Source organism: Gymnodraco acuticeps, unplaced genomic scaffold (genome assembly GCF_902827175.1).
Source record: "Gymnodraco acuticeps unplaced genomic scaffold, fGymAcu1.1, whole genome shotgun sequence".
Classification (NCBI taxonomy): Eukaryota; Metazoa; Chordata; class Actinopteri; order Perciformes; family Bathydraconidae; genus Gymnodraco; species Gymnodraco acuticeps.
Window position 1 is genome coordinate 47,552 of NW_022990475.1, and position 18,757 is coordinate 66,308.

Sequence of the window (18,757 nt, forward strand, 5' to 3'; positions counted from 1 at the left end):
GAGGGGCGGCCCTGGCTTCAACACTTTATAACCGCTCTAAACAATGCGCAATGTTGTTGCTGTTGAGTTGTTGTTGGTATTGCATTTTAATTGTATCATTATAGAGCAAGCCAGGAAGAAAGATAGGTCGTTCTGGCTGGGGAAATACTTCGAAATGTGGAGAAGTTGTGAACAAAAAGACAATTATGAGTAATATAAAATCAGTTCTATAGTTTAAGGCAGTGGTTCTCAACCACTACGCGAGCTCCCGCTAGGTGATACGTGGAGGAATCTGAAATATTTTTGTTTTAAATGTTCATTTTTAATTTTTTTAAATTACATTTTACCTTAACCTTTATCTTACACATAACACAGACATAAAAAATACAGAAAATACAGTAAACAAAAAGACGAAAAGCTGTCACTACATTGTGCACATTTGGGACAGTAAGAAAGGTGCACTATTTATTTCTGCAAGAGCAGCTGGTGGTAAGGACCTTCCTTAACAACTTCCATTTAAAACAGGCTATAGATAAGAGTAACAAATGCGTCACCTCCGGACAAAAATAACGTCTCCGCCCACTTTCCGGGGAAAACAACTCTGTCAGTTGAACAGTGGTCAATACAAATTCTGAAGTTTTTGCCAATCCGATCAGAAATGTACCAAAGATTTTTGGATCTCCAAAGAGCCTGATTCCAATGGCCAGACAGGCAAACAATTGCATTAAGCCATTAAAAATCGACGATCGGGCTTGATATATGGTTAAATATAGCAGTAGGCTATCGATTTTCATAGATGAGAGTAACATCTACATGACTTTACAGCCCCGCCCACTTTTGGGGGAAACAACGCTGTCATTTGAATGGCGATCGAGCCTGAAGCCACAGAGCTCTTCTTTTACTGTCCTTTCTTCTTAGAGGAAGTACAGAAACACTGAACTATTGATTATTGTTAATGTTTGAGGTGCAATAAACGACACAGCAGCTTTTTGGCATGATAAAACTATTATGTTCTGCCTCGCTCAAGAGAGTAACCGCTGGAGAAATTACAGCCTCGCCTAGTGATTTTAATTTAACCATATATCAAGACCGATTGTTGATTTAAAATGATCAAATGTAATTGTTTGCCTGACTGGCCATCGTAATCGAGCTCTTTGAAGATCCAAAAATCCACGGTTTTCAAAGATTTTTTATCGGATTGGCAAAAACTTCAGAATTTGTATTGACCGCCATTCAATCATACTATCAAAATACTACAACGAACGAAAATAAGCTTGAGATAATTGAAACTGTGGTTTGAATTAGTTATAATAGGCTATTGTTGTTTTTAGATTTAGAAGTGGACAAAATGTGTTTTATTTATTTTTGGCGTTGCTATGACGACCATACTACCTGCGAAAGATTAGAACGTTGCAAGCAAGCTATGAAAGAAAGAAGAAAGCTGAATTATGCTAAAAACGTGGCTCAAAACGGGAGCTATACGGAAGAGAGGTACAGAGGAGAACATTACCAGCGAAAGGGAACAAGTGAATGAGGAGGAGGACAGTCAAGCGAGCGCAAGCGCAGGCTCCGCCAGCAACGCAACAGTGATATGCGCAGCCACAACGCCGCCCAGTGCTAACTTTGCTAACGTAGCTGCGAGTGACTCCATCAGCAGCAGCGCAAGTGAGTCTATAAAAAAGAGACACAAACCATTTCGGAAATACAACCAGGGTTACATTACATTTGGATTCAGCTGCAGTGGGACAGATAATGAGCCCAGACCACAGTGCGTGATTTGTGGTGAAGTGTTAAGTTATAATTCTATGAAACCATCGCACCTCCAACGGCACCTTACAACTAAACACGTCCACCTGCAAGACAAGCCAGCGGAATTATTTACAAGAAAATGTGATCTACTGAATAAGTGCAAGTCAACGATCCAATCCAGCTGTACACCCATAGCCAAGGCCCAGGAAGCCTCGTATTGCAAAAGCTGGTAAGCCACACACAATTGGCGAAAAACTTTGTCTCCCACTCGCAAAAGAAATGACAGAAATCATGTGTGGCGAGAAGGCTGCCAAACAGTTAAATTTGGTGTCACTTTCAAATGACACTGTGTCACGGAGAATAGTAGAGATGGCAGAGGATGTTAAAAATACATTGATTGAGCGCATTAAAAGTAGTAGCTATTATTCCATCCAGCTGGACGAGACTACTGATGTTGCAGATTTGGCCAATTTGAAGGTTTATGTCAGATATGAACATGATGGTGCAGCTCAGGAAGACTTTCTGTTCTGTCAACCACTGGAGACCAGAACAACAGCTGAGCACATATTCCAGCTCCTAGACGCGTTTGTGCAAGAGAATAGAGAACCGCAGTGACGCATCCTAAAACCCGGAAGTAAGTTAGCATTTTTACCACGTCCGGTTCCTTCGATAAAAAGCAATGCAATTTCCCCATAGGATTTTGGAAAATAGCTCCAAATAAGGTCTGTGTTTGACACAAATTGAAGAGACAGATCACGTTTTGTTCTACGACATTAAATACATCAGCAGTGACCCCGCTGGTGATTTTTGAAGAGTTGACGTGTCTGAAAAACGATGGTTGTTAACAAGTGGCTGAATAGGACTACAGAAGTTGTCCAGGCCGTTTTACGTCATTACACCGAACACGTAAAACACTCCCGCTAAGTTTGTTTGCCCTGTTCTGCTTGAAAGCAAGTACCTGCCTCCTGCAAACTGTTCAAACAAACACTTCAACTTGTACCATTTACAATCTGTATGTTTGAATATGGATCTTAAGTTGGCGTGACGTTGAAGCAGCGACCCTGCTGTAGTTCCTTGATAGCATAACGTTAGCATTTTGCGACTAGATTTATGCTTCGAAAATTCTAAAAGTAGGATAGACATGTGGATATTATCCGGCTGAACAAAACGTGATCCGTCTCTTAAATGTGTTTCAATCACAGACCTTATTTCAAGCTATTTTCCAAAATCCTATGGAGAAATTGCATTGCGTTTTTGACGAAGGAACCGGAAGGAGTTTACATCCGGGTTTTAGGATGCGTCACTGCGGTTCTCTATTGACTTGCATGGAAAAACTGTGTTGGAGTCTGCACAGACGGCGCAAGGGCTATGACTGGCCACCACAGCGGAGTAGCAGCTCGGATCAAAGAGGTCGCACCGGAGATGCGATGGACACACTGCAGCATCCACCGGGAGGCGCTGGCGGTGAAGAAGATGCCCGATGGCTTGAAGTATGTGCTGGACTCTGCTGTGAAGAATGTGAACTTCATAAAGGCCCGACCGATGCAGTCTCGCCTATTCCAAGTGCTCTGTGATGAGATGGGCAGTGAGCATGTCCAACTTCTGCTTCATACAGAAGTAAAATGGCTATCAAGAGAGAAAGTGCTTTCAAGGATTTTTGAATTGCACAGAGAAGTCCAAGTATTCTTACAGGACAAAAACTTCCCCTTATCAGATGTGTTTGATGATACAGTGTGGCTCAGCCAGTTGGCATAATCGTCAGACCTTTTCTCCCGTTTAAACGACCTGAATTTGGGACTACAGGGACTCTCCATCAATGTGTTTGATGTGCAGGACAAAATCAACACAATGCTGAAAAAGTTGGAGTTATTCTAAATCAAAGTCAAGGCAGTTGATGTTTCAGCTTTCCCTTCTTTAGAGAGTTTTCTGTCTGATAACGAGCTGACCCTTGATGAAGGAGTGAGGGACAACATGGTTGCACACTTTATCTCACTAAGACAACAGTTCCGCCAGTATTTCCCAGTGATGACCGAAGACAACAGCTGGATGAGAAGCCCGTTCAGCATCGAAGCCTCTGGACTGCCAAATAACTTAACTGTGGCTGAGCAGGAGAGTTTTTCTTGTGATGAAACACTAAAGCCTGCTTTCAGAAAGCAGTCTTTAGTGGACTTTTGGATAAAGCAACACAGAGAATACCCCGCCCTGTCTGACAAAGCTGTGCGCTTTCTCCTTCCTTTTGCAACCACATATCTGTGCGAGAAAGGCTTCTCTTCCCTTGCTGTTATTAAAACCAAATACAGAAGCAGGCTAAATGCTGAGCCAGACCTGAGACTGAAGCTCACCTCGATTGCCCCAGACATCAAAGGACTGTGTTCACGGAGACAGGTGCAACCTTCTCATTAGATTTAGGTGACTTGTCAATGGACACCAATGTGTGGCAGAGAGAGAGTGAGAGTGTGTGTATGAATGAAGTACTGTACAGTTGTCATTTGTTATTATTTGGTTCTGTTCTCACTTGCTGTGTGTGTGTGTGTGTGTGTGTGTGTGTGTGTGTGTGTGTGTGTGTGTGTGTGTGTGTGTGTGTGTGTGTGTGTGTGTGTGTGTGTGTGGTCTAGCATTACTATACTTGTGGGGACCTACATCTGTTTACATAGTCACGTGTGGGGACTGGTTCCCTTACGGGGACAAATTGGAGGTCCCCATGAGGGTAATCATTAATTTTAGGGTGAAGACTTGGTTAGGTTTAGGATTAGGGTTAGGGTAAGGTTAAGGGTAAGGTTAAGGGTTAGGCATGTGTTGGTTATGGTTAAGGTTAGGATAAGTCTCCAGGAAATGCATGTAAGTCAATGTAATGTCCCCTGAAGTGATGTGTGTGTGTGTGTTTGTGTGTGTGTGTGTGTGTGTGTGTGTGTGTGTGTGTGTGTGTGTGTGTGTGTGTGTGTGTGTGTGTGTGTGTGTGTGTGTGTGTGTGTGTGTGTGTGTGTGTGTGTGTGTGTGGGGGGGGGGGGGGGCAGATGTGTTTGTGTGGCCTCAAATATTTCAAAATGAAAAACTAAAAATATTACTCGGGGAATATAAAGAGAGCTGCATTGTTGCAGGACAGTTTGTCTCTGCCTGCCACAGTTTGAGGGAATCAAACTGAGCTGATACACCAAATTCTAAGCAGTTTGTTTATAACTGTTTATGTGTTTATTTGTGTGTATTTGTGTATAGATGTTGCAACTTAGAGCTTTGGCAATATATGTCACTATGATCATGCTAATAAAGCTATTGCATTTAATTGAGTGTGTGTGTATGTATGATTGAAGTACTGTACAGTTGTCATTTGTTGTGTGAGAATAAGTTATTATTTTGTTCTTTATGTTCTCACTTGTGGTGTGTGAGTGAGTGATGAGTGAGAGGGAGAGGGACTGCCCTTTGTACAAGTAGCTGTTGCTGACAATAAATAATGTTATTATTAGGGATGCACGGTATTGTTTTTTTGAAACCGATACCGATACCGATAACTTCCTGCTTCTCAAGACCGATACCGATAATAAAAAAATGTTTACGCCACTAATTATTTTAGCGCGATTAACGCATGTGTATTTTTTTTCCTTGGCCGCCCCGTAGTTTCAGAGCGCATCGAGTTTAAAATACCATCTACAAGCTAATGCTGACAGCCCCGCTCCTGCCGCCCGCTTGTGGCAGACCACACTTCCACGCTCACCGGCAGGCACCGACTGGCCATCTGGAGGACCGGGAGGGTGTGTGTATGTGTGGCCCGAGCGAGTGAGAGACCTTACATGCATTGTTGTTGTTAGCATCTGGTGCTAGCTAGCTGCGCTAACGGATAAGGAGCTGTTTAAATGAAAACAGAGGAGCGACATTTCGCCACAACTGCGCCGAGCACTTGACTTTATGCAGGAAGCCAGACAGTGGGACATTGTACGAAAAGTCAGCACACTCAGCACGGATAGTGCACAACATGATTGCAGCGTCCAGGCAGCTCCGGTTCGAGCATATGCCTTGAGTTGCACATAGCTCCAACGCCCATACCACCGACGACATGTTTGTTTACTGTCCTGGCTTCACGGCCGCACACCATTTACGTCACAGCCAGGCATGAGTTAGGGAGCGCTGGATTTGTGAAGAACTCCCCTCTTCCTAAACCACTAATACCACAGTACTGGCAAAACGGGAGGAGCCGAGTGAAAAACAAGCGCCCCTCATCCCAATCCACCCACACCGCAGTATTTTTTCTTTTTTTTTACCCAAAAAATATATTGTATATTATCGGGGCTATTAATACTGGTATCGGGTTTATCGGGATGACGTCATAATTCCTAATATCGGACCGATAATTATCGGGCCGATAATTATCGTGCATCCCTAGTTATTATGAATACATTTGCCTCTGAGTCCTGCATGAACTGTATATAGACTGTATTTTAACATTGGTCATATGGTGGTACTTGGAGAGCCAACTATTTTCTCAGATGGTACTTGGTGTAGAAAGGTTGAGAACCACTGGTTTAAGGAATAGATAGCCCAGTGGATAGAGCCGGTGGCCCGAATGTAGCGATATCCCCCACGCAGCTGGTTCAAAGCCCGGAATTGATTGACTTTTAATCATTGCTGTTATGGAATATTTTCCAAGGCCCATAACTTTGACCCAGTTTATCAGTTCAAACTGTCCTGACTGAGCAAACGCACCTCGTAACCTTGGCTGCTGTGCTCTCAGTGTTCTGTCTCCCTGTTCCTGCCTGTTGGCGTCAGCTGATAGAGGTGTTATGATTATATGTTCCTGCCTGTTGACGTCAGCTGATAGAGGTGTTATGATTTTATCTTGTTATGCAGCAGTTTGATGATGCTGTCAGAACTAGTTAAATACATGGGTCTGAGGTAGAGTTCTTTAGAATTAACGTGGCAACTCTACCGTGAAGTCAGAACCTCTGGCTCTTGGACTTGTGATGTGAATTCTCCGGCCGTAACTCCAAATAAACCTCCAGTGTTTTGACATCAAAGCTACTGCTCCTACCGTGTCTCCTTCCTGAGTCGGTGACTCCCACTGCATTGCTACACAGAAGTTTCCCTTACAATTGCTTTTCAACTTTAATACTTTAATAACTGATAAAAGGCCCTCTCCACCCAAAATAATGTTCAGCACTCTCTAGTCTCTTCTCAATAACCCAATACACACAATTATCAATCTTTAATTGCAAATAGAACATGATATTCAGTCTTAGTGCGTGTGTGCATCGAATATTTTTCAAGGCAAAGATACGTTAAACCCACTGCAGCCTTGCACTTCGCCAGGAGAGGTCGCTGTAACTGAAGCTTCGAGAAATGAACCTATTTCCGACACAATTGTCCAAGTGGTTCGATGCTTCATTCAAAGCTTCATTTTGCCATCACTACCGTAGCGACGAGACACCACCTCGATACAGGTTCTTCTTCTTCTTCTTCTTCTTCTTCTTCTTCTTCTTCTTCTTCTTCTTCTTCTTCTTCTTCTTCTTCTTCTTCTTCTCTCAGTTTTTGGCGGATTGCAAACAACTTTAAGGTGCTTACCGCCACCTACTGTACAAGAGTGTGTATCACCATATCATCCTATCACCACTTGTGGAATTATACCCCATCAGCCTCCACTCCCTTCCTGCCTCTCTGACCCTGTCTCTTAGTTTTTACCTCTCTGTTTTGTACATGTTGCAGTGTAATATGATGTGTTCCACATTTTCTTTCACACCACACCCCCTGCATTCTTCAACTTCGCTTTTTCCCATTAAAAACATAGTGCCGTTTAATCCTGTATGATCCAGTCTGAGTCTAGTGATAATGCAACTTTACTTTAATGCAACTTTTTCCTTTTGTAACGCCTCTTTTGCTAACTTATCAGCATGCTCATTCCCTTGAACCCCCTCATGTGCAGGCACCCAACATAACTGCACATCTATTCCCCTCCTCTGAAGTCTCAGTAAGCAGTGGTTAAGTTCAATGATTAGATATTCTCTAACTGTTATTGTGGACTGTATGCTTTCCAAAGCAGATAGTGAGTCTGTGCATATCACCACCCTATCAGGTCTGACCTCTTCAAATGATTGTAGCCCAATAATTGCTGCGAGTATTTCTGCTGTATAAACTGATTGCGATTGATATTTTTGAATGATGGGATATACATGCCTATCCCCACTCATTCTTGCTTCTTAGATCCATCTGTGTAAATGTGTAGGTAATTGTAATACTTTTTGTTCGGATACATACTCGTTTTAATTCCCACTTCATTTATTTGCCACTCTTTTTTCCTTTCTATGATACTCATATCTATATTAGCTTCTGGGAAAAGCCATGGGGGAACACTGCTAAATGGGCTTGCTTTGGCAAACTTTATGGTCTCCACTCCATATGCCCTCGTTCTCTCCTTACTTGTCCAGCTAAACCCACGCCCCTGGAACTTTGTATATTCCCAGCATTCCTGTTTGTGTAGCCTGACCCAGTATGACAGAGTTTGTCTCTTCTGATATCCAGAGGTGTCTCTCCTGCTTCTATCAGAACTGCATTAAGATGACTTTATCGCTCCAATACACAGCCGCAATGCTTTATATTTTATTCTATCAATAAAAGCGATGTTTTTGCTGCTGCTCCATACACTACAACCATAGTCTATTGTGGACCTCATAATTAATCTATAAATGTCTATTAATGCTTGTTTGTCTGTGCCCCAGTTGCATCCAGCTACAGCTCGCAATACATTTAATACTTTTTTGCATTTTGTTTTCACTTGATTAATATGCATTTTCCCTGTATATTTCATCACACGTCCAGCTGCGGCGGCTACACCGTGGATCAGATTGTTCATATGACTAATGCAGTTGTCCGAATAATCGCTTCCGCCCTGAGGCGGGGGCATCCTGCTGAGGGGTGATCAGCGAGACATCCAACAACACACCGAGATAATTGGCCGCTGCCGCAATCTGCATTCAGAGCCGGAATATTGTGTCCAAATATTCCAGGATTTCTCGGTCACGAGAGGCAGAGGCTTCTTCCCCTCCGCCCATCCAGCTGCCTGTGGAAGCAGATGGGCCGTCAGGCTCTCATCAAGGGTGGGGCACGCCGGGACACTATGTGTCCGAGCGGCCCTGCACCCTAAGGATTCCCGCCATTAGCTGCCACTGGAGCCTTAGTCTTGAGTGGCAGCCGCCACGTCGCCTCCACACACGACCAGATATCTGGCAACGGGGGCGAAATGAAGGCCGGCTGCGCCGGACAAACCGGGCCGTAGAACCCCTGACGGAGGCGGCTCACCGGCTTCGGTGGCAGTGGTGGGGGGAACGGTAGCCCTACACGCTCCGCCGCCATGGTCATCACGGCATCGCCAAAATGGCGAAAACGAATGGCACTGAGTCAGGCCGTCCATGGTGTGGTCAGGCCCCAGACACTCAAAACAGAGGTGGTGGAGATCGGCACCTGCGATTAAGCCAGGGCATGTAGGACAGGGCCGGGCTCAAGGAGTGGTGAGTCCATGATTCAATTTATCTTTCTCTTTTATTTTCTCGTTTACGTCTCAGTTGTTTATCCCTGCTCGCTGAAGAGAAAAGGATGACAGTCAGGAGGCGTGGCCACCTTATGGGCTTGTGGGCTTGCGCGCGCATTCAGGTAGGCCCGCCCCGGGGGCCGGCTACGTTTATAGATATCTCAGTAGGTGAATGCTTGCATAGTGTGGTTGAGAGGCAGTACCCATAGAGTCCAGTAGAGGGTGGAGCCTGTGTAAGATATAACAAAGACTTCACTTCTGTCTTTTCTTGCTCTTCATTTATAAGGAAAACCCCTAAGATGCTCAGACCGCTGCGTTAAAGAATGCAGCTATCATCAGCTCATAATTTAAACCAGTTACTTTTGGAGTAGAACTTTCTTTGAAGAAATGCTCATTAGAAAAAGAATGGGGAATAATAAGTGTTCAGAAGGTTCAAGGTTCTTTATTTAGTCATGCGAACATAGCTACAGTGTAGTTATGCCGATGAAAATCTGGTGTCACAGGCTTCTCCAACAGTGCAACTCAAAACACAGATAAACAGAAACATATAGTGCAAGTAAATAGTAATACAAAAAGAAAAATAGTTTTAAAAAGTGAAATAGCGAAATAGTGCAATAAGAGTCTATATGCAAGTTATGAAATATGATATATTAGGTAAATAGAAAAATAATTTTTGTTTCAACAGATTTTGCTTCAACAGTTCAGGTGTTTAACAGTCGTATTGCCTGTCGGATGAAACTGTCCCTGAATCTGGTGGTTTTAGTTTGGATTCTGCGGTAACACCTGCCAGACGGCAGCAGAATGACCAGTTTGTGTGGGGTGATGGGGGTCTTTTATAATCCGGAGGGATTTCCTCCTGAGCCGCTGGGAGTAAATATCCTCCATGGATGGCAGCTCTGTCCTGGTGATGTTCTGTGCAGTTTTCACCACCCTCTGTAAAGCCTTACGATTGAGGGCGTTGCTGCCGTACCAGGCCGTGATGCAGCCAGTCAGTCCATATTGAACCTCCTCAGCCTGCGGAGGAAGAAGAGCTGCCGTCAAGCTTTTTTGGTGATGGTGGTAGTGTGAAGAGTCCATGTCAGGTCCTCAGTGATGTGGACACCGAGGAACCTGAAGCTGCTGACTCTCTCCACTGTAGTCCCATTGATGGCGATGGGGGCGTGTCCCTATCTCTGCTGCTTCCTGTAATCCACATTCAGCTTCTTTGTTTTGCTGACGTTGAGATGGAGATTGTTATCCTGGTAGTATAATGCTCTAATACTTGGTATAATACAGTATAATAATATAGTGTAATGTTAATGTCAGGTTGAACGTAATGTCACTTTTAGGTTCAGGTTAATTATTCTTCACATTGCCTGAAGCTAATCAGGTACAAGGTTACGACTGGGAAAAAGACCAGTAGTAAAACTCCCCTCACTTGATGGTGAACCTGGGTGAAGGTGAAAAAGCGGTCAATGTGACGGAGCGCCTCCAGGACACGTGTGCGGAAGTGTAAATAAATGAAACGCCTGCGAAATATTTGGAGACAAAGAAATTGGGAGGTGGTTTGTCGTCCTTCACCAAGGTCAACCAATAAGGAACAAGAAGGCTTAGCTCTAAAAGTGCTAGAACAACGTTTGTTTAGCAGTTCGATCCCGGGGTCTGCTCGGACTTTGATGTATGTCTTTGACGTAATAAAAGCTATTTTGCATCAAACTCTGTCTGCCTCCAGCCACTTCTTCTGAACCTGTTAAAATGTGTTGCTATAGTGTTGAGGAGGTCCGGATCTTCAACTGGCCTAGACCCAGATTTCCTCCAACATTACTACGAAACAGATTCAGGAGCTACTGTGGTTCTTAAAGCAGGCAAAGAGAGGGGCTGATAATCAAAGTGTGTCTGTAGAAGCTAATTAACTGCGGGTATAAAGGTAGGAACCTATATTTGTTGGTGAGAGGTTCCGCCGGAAGGCCCATACAGTTTTTGACCACACACGGAGAACACACACACACAGAGCACACACAGAGCACACACACAAACACGAGATTAAAAACAAAGCAAAAGGTATTGTGTAAACCATAAATATCGTGTGGTGAATGAAACAAAGAAACCAGTAAAAAGGGAAATAAATGGACTATTTCGAACTGGAAACTTTGTTTCTGACTTTTATTCGGCAGCAAACAAGGTGTGCGTCAATTACACCCACCAAGCGGATCCTCAGAGGCTTAAAGCGTTGGCTTAGCCTCTACAGTGTCCTCTAAATAATACATTTCAAAGTCAATGTCAACTTTATTATCAATCTTTCAGTTTGTGTGTACAGACAGAGAGATCGAAATACTGTTTCCCACAATCCCGAGGATTTAAAAAAGATATACAAATACATAATCAACAGACACATATGCACATTAAGAGGCATACATGAAAAGTCACAACAGTCAATACAAAATAACAGTCACTTCCAAGCGGCTGTGGATGAAAGTATTCAAGTAAAAAATGTACGTTTGTTTGTTGGGGGGGCATCTTGTTTTCGGATGAAGTAGAGGCGCCCAAGCTAAAAACAGAGACAGACTTTGACTGGCATCTCAAAGACAACTGCAAACACCTCCAAAAAAAGCACAATCAGAAAATACATCTGGAGTAATGTTCTCTTTAAGGTTCTCAGGCAATGTACATCTAAAAAAAACAGTCTTCTTAAATGAACTGAATAATCCAAGGGAAAGACAAATAAATCCAATGTCTCTCAACAAAAAAACAAGAGATATATTCCAAGAGGAACCAGAGGTGGGAAGTAGTGAAGTACAAATACGTCGTTACTGTATTCAGGTAGATTGTTCTGGTATCAGTACTTTACTCCACTATTTATTGTCTGACAACTTTTTACAAAAATGTTATTAAAACGAGACATTTAAAACTGCTAAATTGAAATCCTCCTCGACCCATTTCACCATGATGGGTTTCCTGGCCAGCATTCAGACTGAACAACATCCTCATGATGTTTTACAGCAGTGGTTCCCAACCTGGGGGGCGCGGAAACACGAGCAATCTGTCCATCAACTGGCCAAAAGGCATATTCATACGGAGAAATGCACCATTTTCAACTTCCTTAAGTCAGAGTTCTGTTGCCCCAATTACATGTACAGTAGAGTGGGAGAAGTACTCAGATCAAGTACTTAAGTAAAAGTAGTATACTGCAGGGTAGCTTGTGAATTTACTACAGGTGTAACTAAAGTCTTATTTAAGAGTTGATTATATTTCACATCATTAATCCAGATCTGTAAAGTAACTGAAGGTATTAAATATATGTAGAGGAGCAGAATTACAAAGAAGCAAAAGTGGAAATACTTAAGTACCTCAATATAAGTACAGTACTTGAGTAAATCTACGTAGTTACTACCACGACTGCAGGTATGTCATGTGTGCTAGCAGCCCATAATCCACACTATACATACAATAAATTAATGTTAATTCTGTTTCCAATTTGTTTAGTTTTTCCCTTAAAAAAATAACAAATAACCTATAAAAATACTGTTAAAGAACCGGATCAATAAACAGTATTTGTAAATGTTTCAATCAGGCCTCATTATTTCACAGTGGCACAGGATCATCTGCCAATACAAGCACTTATATTCATGTTCAATCCATAATAAAATATAAAAGTATATATATTTTTGTCTCGTTGTTATTAGCAGAGAAAATGTAATGTTCGTACAACTATATACAATTAATTCTAACAATCTAAGTGGGAACCGGGTTAAGGGGGGCTCGAAAATATTTCCAATCACCCAAGGGGGGCCTGACTGAAAAAGGTTGTGAACCACTGTTTTAGAGGAGAAGGGCCATATCTAAGCAGACACAATAGAGGTTCTATTGACACCTGTTGACCGATTGCTGTTGTGATGTTTGCACATGTTGCCCTCCAAAGTACTTGAGTTTTGCTGCATTCCTTCATTGCAATGCAGCCTAGTCCCTACACGAGTCTTACATGTTGGACAATTCTGTGGGGTCCCCGTCTTATACTTACTATATATAAAAGGAGAATATTATAACTCTTTGTATCTGTTACAAATTGAAATGTTGGAAGGTAGCTTCAATATATGAACCCAGATATCATCATGCATCACACAGTTAAGCAGGGTACACCAAGATGTTCTCAACCCTCCAAATTTGTCTGCATTTAGATTCAACATTTCCGGGTTGAATTTGGATAAAAAGCGTCTTAGTTCTTTGTGATCCAGGAAACACATCTTTAGTAGGTGAGAGTCTCTTGAGATTTCCAATGAATTGTCTTTTTTATACACACAATGTCTGACCTGTAAATATTTGTAGAAGTCTGTATTTTGTAAATGGTAATGAGCTTTCAGTGATTCAAATGTTTAAAGCCTTCCACTGTCAAAGAGATCATACATTCTGATAATACCTGCTCTTTGCCAGAGTCTAACATCTGGTCTTAAGCTTCTTCCATCAAAAGATTCTGCTTAGCAACGGGGGGTAATTCGTTCATTGTCTTGTAGAGCAGATTGACAGGAGAAACTCCTTACATTGTTAACACTAAATCCTGTACTTTCTACTTCTTACATTTTCAAAACCAACCCGTTACTTTAGTTTTAATCTGCATTTGGTCGAGGGACCATTATTATTCCTAAACATTGAGAGCTTTTGGTGGCTATGTCCCAACATTGAGACTAATCAGTCAAACATGATAAGCGCTATTATACTGTACATGTTCCTTTTTTTAACAAAGCCTTTTGGGAAGAGGCGTTTGAGGCTCTTAAAAAATAAATCAAACCCATCAGAATTCATGCCATCTTTTATTTTGTCTTACAGTTTTCTCTTCACTATCTAAGAAGAAAATGTCCCTTAAAATTATATATGTTTAAAAGTCATTACACACTGAACTATCTTTAATGTACTTCTCTCTAAAACCTTGGATTAAAGGACCCTACACACTTTGAGATAATCAGACGTAGTTGTTGACTGCGGTGCTACGATGTGTAGAAAATTATTCTTTGATTCAGTAAAACTTTAGGCCACGTTTACACGGAGACCAAACGGGTTGTATCCGCTACAGTTCTCTATCGTATAGACCAGGGGTGGTGAACCTCCGGCCCCCGGGCCGTATACGGCCCGCGAGACCTTTCGCTACGGCCCTCGAGGTAATTTATAAACATACGCAAAAAAGAAAAAAATTAAAGAAATCTAGACCTCAAAAAAATTAAACAAGCGAGTGCCTGTTTTTCCAGGCCAAGGTCAGGGTCCTTGAACACATCACGAGCCTAACGTGTCATCACGTGGTATATGTCTAGTCTGACAGGGGTGTAGTTCGGGGAGCACCAGAACGCAGCTCCGCTCCACCACTTCCACAAATTGCAGTACCCATAAGGAGCCGTACACATGCCGCAGTTTTTGCGTGGCTGTGTCTTTAGTAAACACAGACAGTGGCAGAACTTCAGTGTTAGTATTATTAGATCTCAGTGCTGCGTTTGACACTGTTGACCACAACATATTACTCGACCGACTAGAAAACTGGGTGGGACTTTCGAAAACAGTTCTAAATTGGTTTGAATCCTACTTAAAGGACAGAAACAACTTTGTTTCTATAGGTGTAGAGGAAACTTCTGTGTAGCTATGCAGTGGGAGTCACCGACTCAGGAAGGAGACACGGGAAGAGCAGTAGCTTTGATGTCAAACACATGATGGTTTATTTGGAGTTAACGGCCGGAGGATTCACATCACAAGTCCAAGAGTCAGAGGTTCTGACTTCACGGTAGAGTTGCCACGTCAATTCTGGCGAGCCTCTCTCTTGCCAGCCCATCTAACTGGTTTCGCAGAGAGTAAACAACATATTTGAGAAGATAGCCTAAACAGTGTGGGAACACTGAGCTACTTGCCTCGGACACCTATGACCTCGAAGATTTCACCTTGGAGTCCACAAATACAGAGAAGGAAGTGTCCCAGTGTACCCACAACACAGACCATCTGTATCCCAGTATTGACCGGTCACAGAATGGGAACAATAACATTATTGGCTAAGCAGCCTGTGTCCTTAAAGAAGGTAAACAGACATCAAGGTTTGTCCTGTATGTCACATCTTGGCGTCTATGACAATTATTTCCATAACAGTCCTCTCTTTTTATCATTTATGATAACCTAAAAACATTAGTCTAATAATAATTTGGTCAATAATTAACTCAATAGGCGTCTCCAGATTCGAGTGTGGTCTCACCTTACATTAATTACATCACAAAGTAGAATAAGATTGAAACATTCAATCACAATGATTGATACAGCCAATCATAATAGGAAAAATCATCTCTCATCAGTGTTTGATCATCTTTTGTCAAAAGCATAATAATGAACACATAAAACACAGACGCACAATGGCTAAATATTTGTTTTAAACTAATATCTTTTATCATTAGTTAATTTCATTCATCAAACTATAAAATCAAAACCAGCTTGCCGCTTTAAAGATTTACTTCAAGGCAATCACTAGTCAAAAGCGTTTTAAAACTCAGGATCGTAAGAGATCCAGCTACACATGTACAGTTAGAGTATAGAATTCACACTGGTGATTTGATCAATCTGTAATCTGCAAAAGTGCAGTGTCCTCAATTTTAGGATTACTTTTACGTTTACTTAAATACGCTTTAGTCAAGAGTAAGGCACTTAGTGAAATCAATACATTCATTTTAGTCAAGTACATTGTTCAAAATCTGAAAAGGAAAAGTTAGGCAAATATTCAAAGACGTTTGTAAAAACCTGGAAAGGAAGGATTAAACATTCGTAAACCTTGAATTATTACATTTTGTGAATGCTACCACTGATCTGTACCAAATTAAGTCCATCAATTATTCCTATTAGCCATACTTACGTGAGCTACTTATGGTACTTGGAAAGGATTCTTCTGTGTTTATCTAATGTTGAGAATATCAATTTCTTTAAATTATACTTCTCTAATTTGAGGATCAAATATGCTACATAATTGTTATATGAAATATTATAAATATTTGTTTTGGGCCAAAACTGAAATTAATCCAGTACTTGAAACATCATTGTAGGTCTTTCTGTGCATGGATAATACATTAAAGAGTAGTGTTGTTAAGCCTGATTGCTGGATTCCAATCCACTAGAGTGCATGTACCTATCCAGAGGGGAGCCAGAACTTGATAGAGCTTGTCGCCGCACAACCAAACGTAATCTTGTGGCGAGCTAAACCCCACATCACTGGGCCAGGCCAGTTGTATTGCTCACGGTTGCGTTGTCGTGTTCCCAGGCGAGCCGTCATCACGAGGTGGGAATGCTCCATGGGGTGTGTGTGTGTATTCCTTCGGTCGATTTTGTGACACGGACAGTCAGACTCCGCACACCGGTAACACAAACGAGGAACCAGAGGGCATATGGAACCGCTCAGCTGGCACTCGCTCGTGATACCTTGTGTGTAGTGTGTTTTGGTGTATGTAGTGCAAGTGTGGTGCAAGTTGGTGATTAGGACACATCACTTGTTGTCATCTACTTTTGTTGGTGATTAGGACACATCACTTATTGTCATCTACTTTTGTTGGTGACTAGGACACATCACTTGTTGTCATCTACTTCTGTTGGTGACTAGGACACATCACTTGTTGTCATCTACTTTTGTTGGTGACTAGGACCTTGCAGTGGCTGGCGTGGACCCACGTAGCTCTCTCTCTGACCCTTGGCCTTCAGAGCTGTCCTACTGTAGTTATTGGGTTAACACTTGATAGGGATGTTTTCCTGAGTGCAGACAACTCAAGGTAATGGATTAGCACATTATCATTTAAATACAAAAATAGGATAGGCCCCTCAGAATTATTTGGGAGCCTTCCTGAGACATTCACATGCATAAATGTAAGGTTTGTGTTAGTCATTTAACATGCAAGAATCATAAACTCATCAGTCCAAAGTAGAGAAATGTTATTGTAATTTAAAGGTGAGCTAGTCCCTGCGGATATAACCCCTTCTCAATGATTCTAAATGTTATATTAATTCACCATTTACCGTTTGATAAAATATTAGTTTATCAGAAATATTTTCCTCTTCCATAAAACAGGTTTGAGAAATAAATGTTCCAATATAAAATCAATTACTCAATATAATTGACTCTTCCCTCCCTTTTCTTACATATGTCTCATATGAAATAATAACTTAGGAGTCTATTTAAGCATGGTGTAATCTATTAATCGAGAAGACTCAGTATCACCTGTGTGCAGCTTACAAAAAAACAAACAATTGTGAGAAACATATATTATGCAGGAGATGCATACCTTTGTTAAAAAAACAAAGCATATCTGATTTGGGAGGAAAAGCTTCATCCCCCTTAACATCTGAGTTATTACTGAAAGCATAAATGATATTGGGTGTCTGAGGGTGTTTTTACTGAGAAATGTCAAACACATTCAAAACCTTACATTTGAAAACAGGTTTGCATTCCTTCTCTTAAAATGACGTTATCATTGGAAACAATAAAAGCTAATTGTTTTGATGTAGAATCTATCAATTGAATCGTTAGAGCAGAACAGAATGGTCGTATTGTAGCCTGAGTACCGTGCAGCCTTCAGTTTTACCAGGTGGAAACATTGTCCATATAATGTGAATACATGTAGAACTAGACATTAAGAGGCTCCTGACATTAGGCCTATTTTGAAAATAGTAGGGGCTTTTAACAGCTTGCCAACCTACAGGCATCCTCTGCATAGCAGTATGAATAGCCTTAAAAAAAACAACCCACTCTGCGGTAACGAGAGTCATATTTCTGAACCAAATGCCCTAAGTTAAGCCGTTAGTCCCATCTGACTGACCCAAGGGTTGGTGCTGGTGTGACCGGGAGGCTTCCAGGTGTTCAAAGCAGATGTCAAGCTTTCAGTTCATGGCTTGGTGGGGGGAGTGGCCCACGTGAGACAGTATTGTTCAGTTTGAGGAGCGGCATTGTCTCTGGAAGCAGGTAATGGTGTCCATTCTTAGTCCAGACCATTAATGTAATTTCATGTAGAGCAGCCATAGCATCTCTGTGACTGCACTCAGCCGGACTGTCAGAACTGGGTGATTCTTAGTGAAGCCGTCCAAGGCCATAGACAGAATGGAACCACGTACCAACAAAAGGGACACAAGGTCATCAATGTCTCTCTTTACCATTGGCCTAATTGCACAACAAATTAGTGGGAAAAATGTGGAGCACTAATCCATCATCATGTGAAATGTTGAGTTAATCTAAATAATTCCTTATGGGTTGAAATCAAATTAACATTATAACTAAAGTCAGTCATAATTGGACTTTGCACGGGTCAGAATCTAAGCAATACACCATTTCCCCAGCTCTGTAATGAAAAGGATAACAAGATTAGGTACATTACAGGAGTGTTCCACACCCAAACATGCACACTTATCTTATTCTAGTAGAGATTAGAGGACAAGGTCTAATGTTGTGAACAAAATGATCAAATCAAAGTTATTTTGTTTATTATATGTTATGTACCACATTTAATTTAATAATTAATCTTGAATTACTAATAACTTTAAAGAAGG

General features: G+C 41.7%; 1 pseudogene; it reads left to right on the forward strand.

Moving 5' to 3' along the window:
- Positions 1 to 2,019: 2,019 nt before the first annotated feature.
- Positions 2,020 to 3,603, forward strand: LOC117552645 (annotated as a pseudogene).
- Positions 3,604 to 18,757: the final 15,154 nt, after the last annotated feature.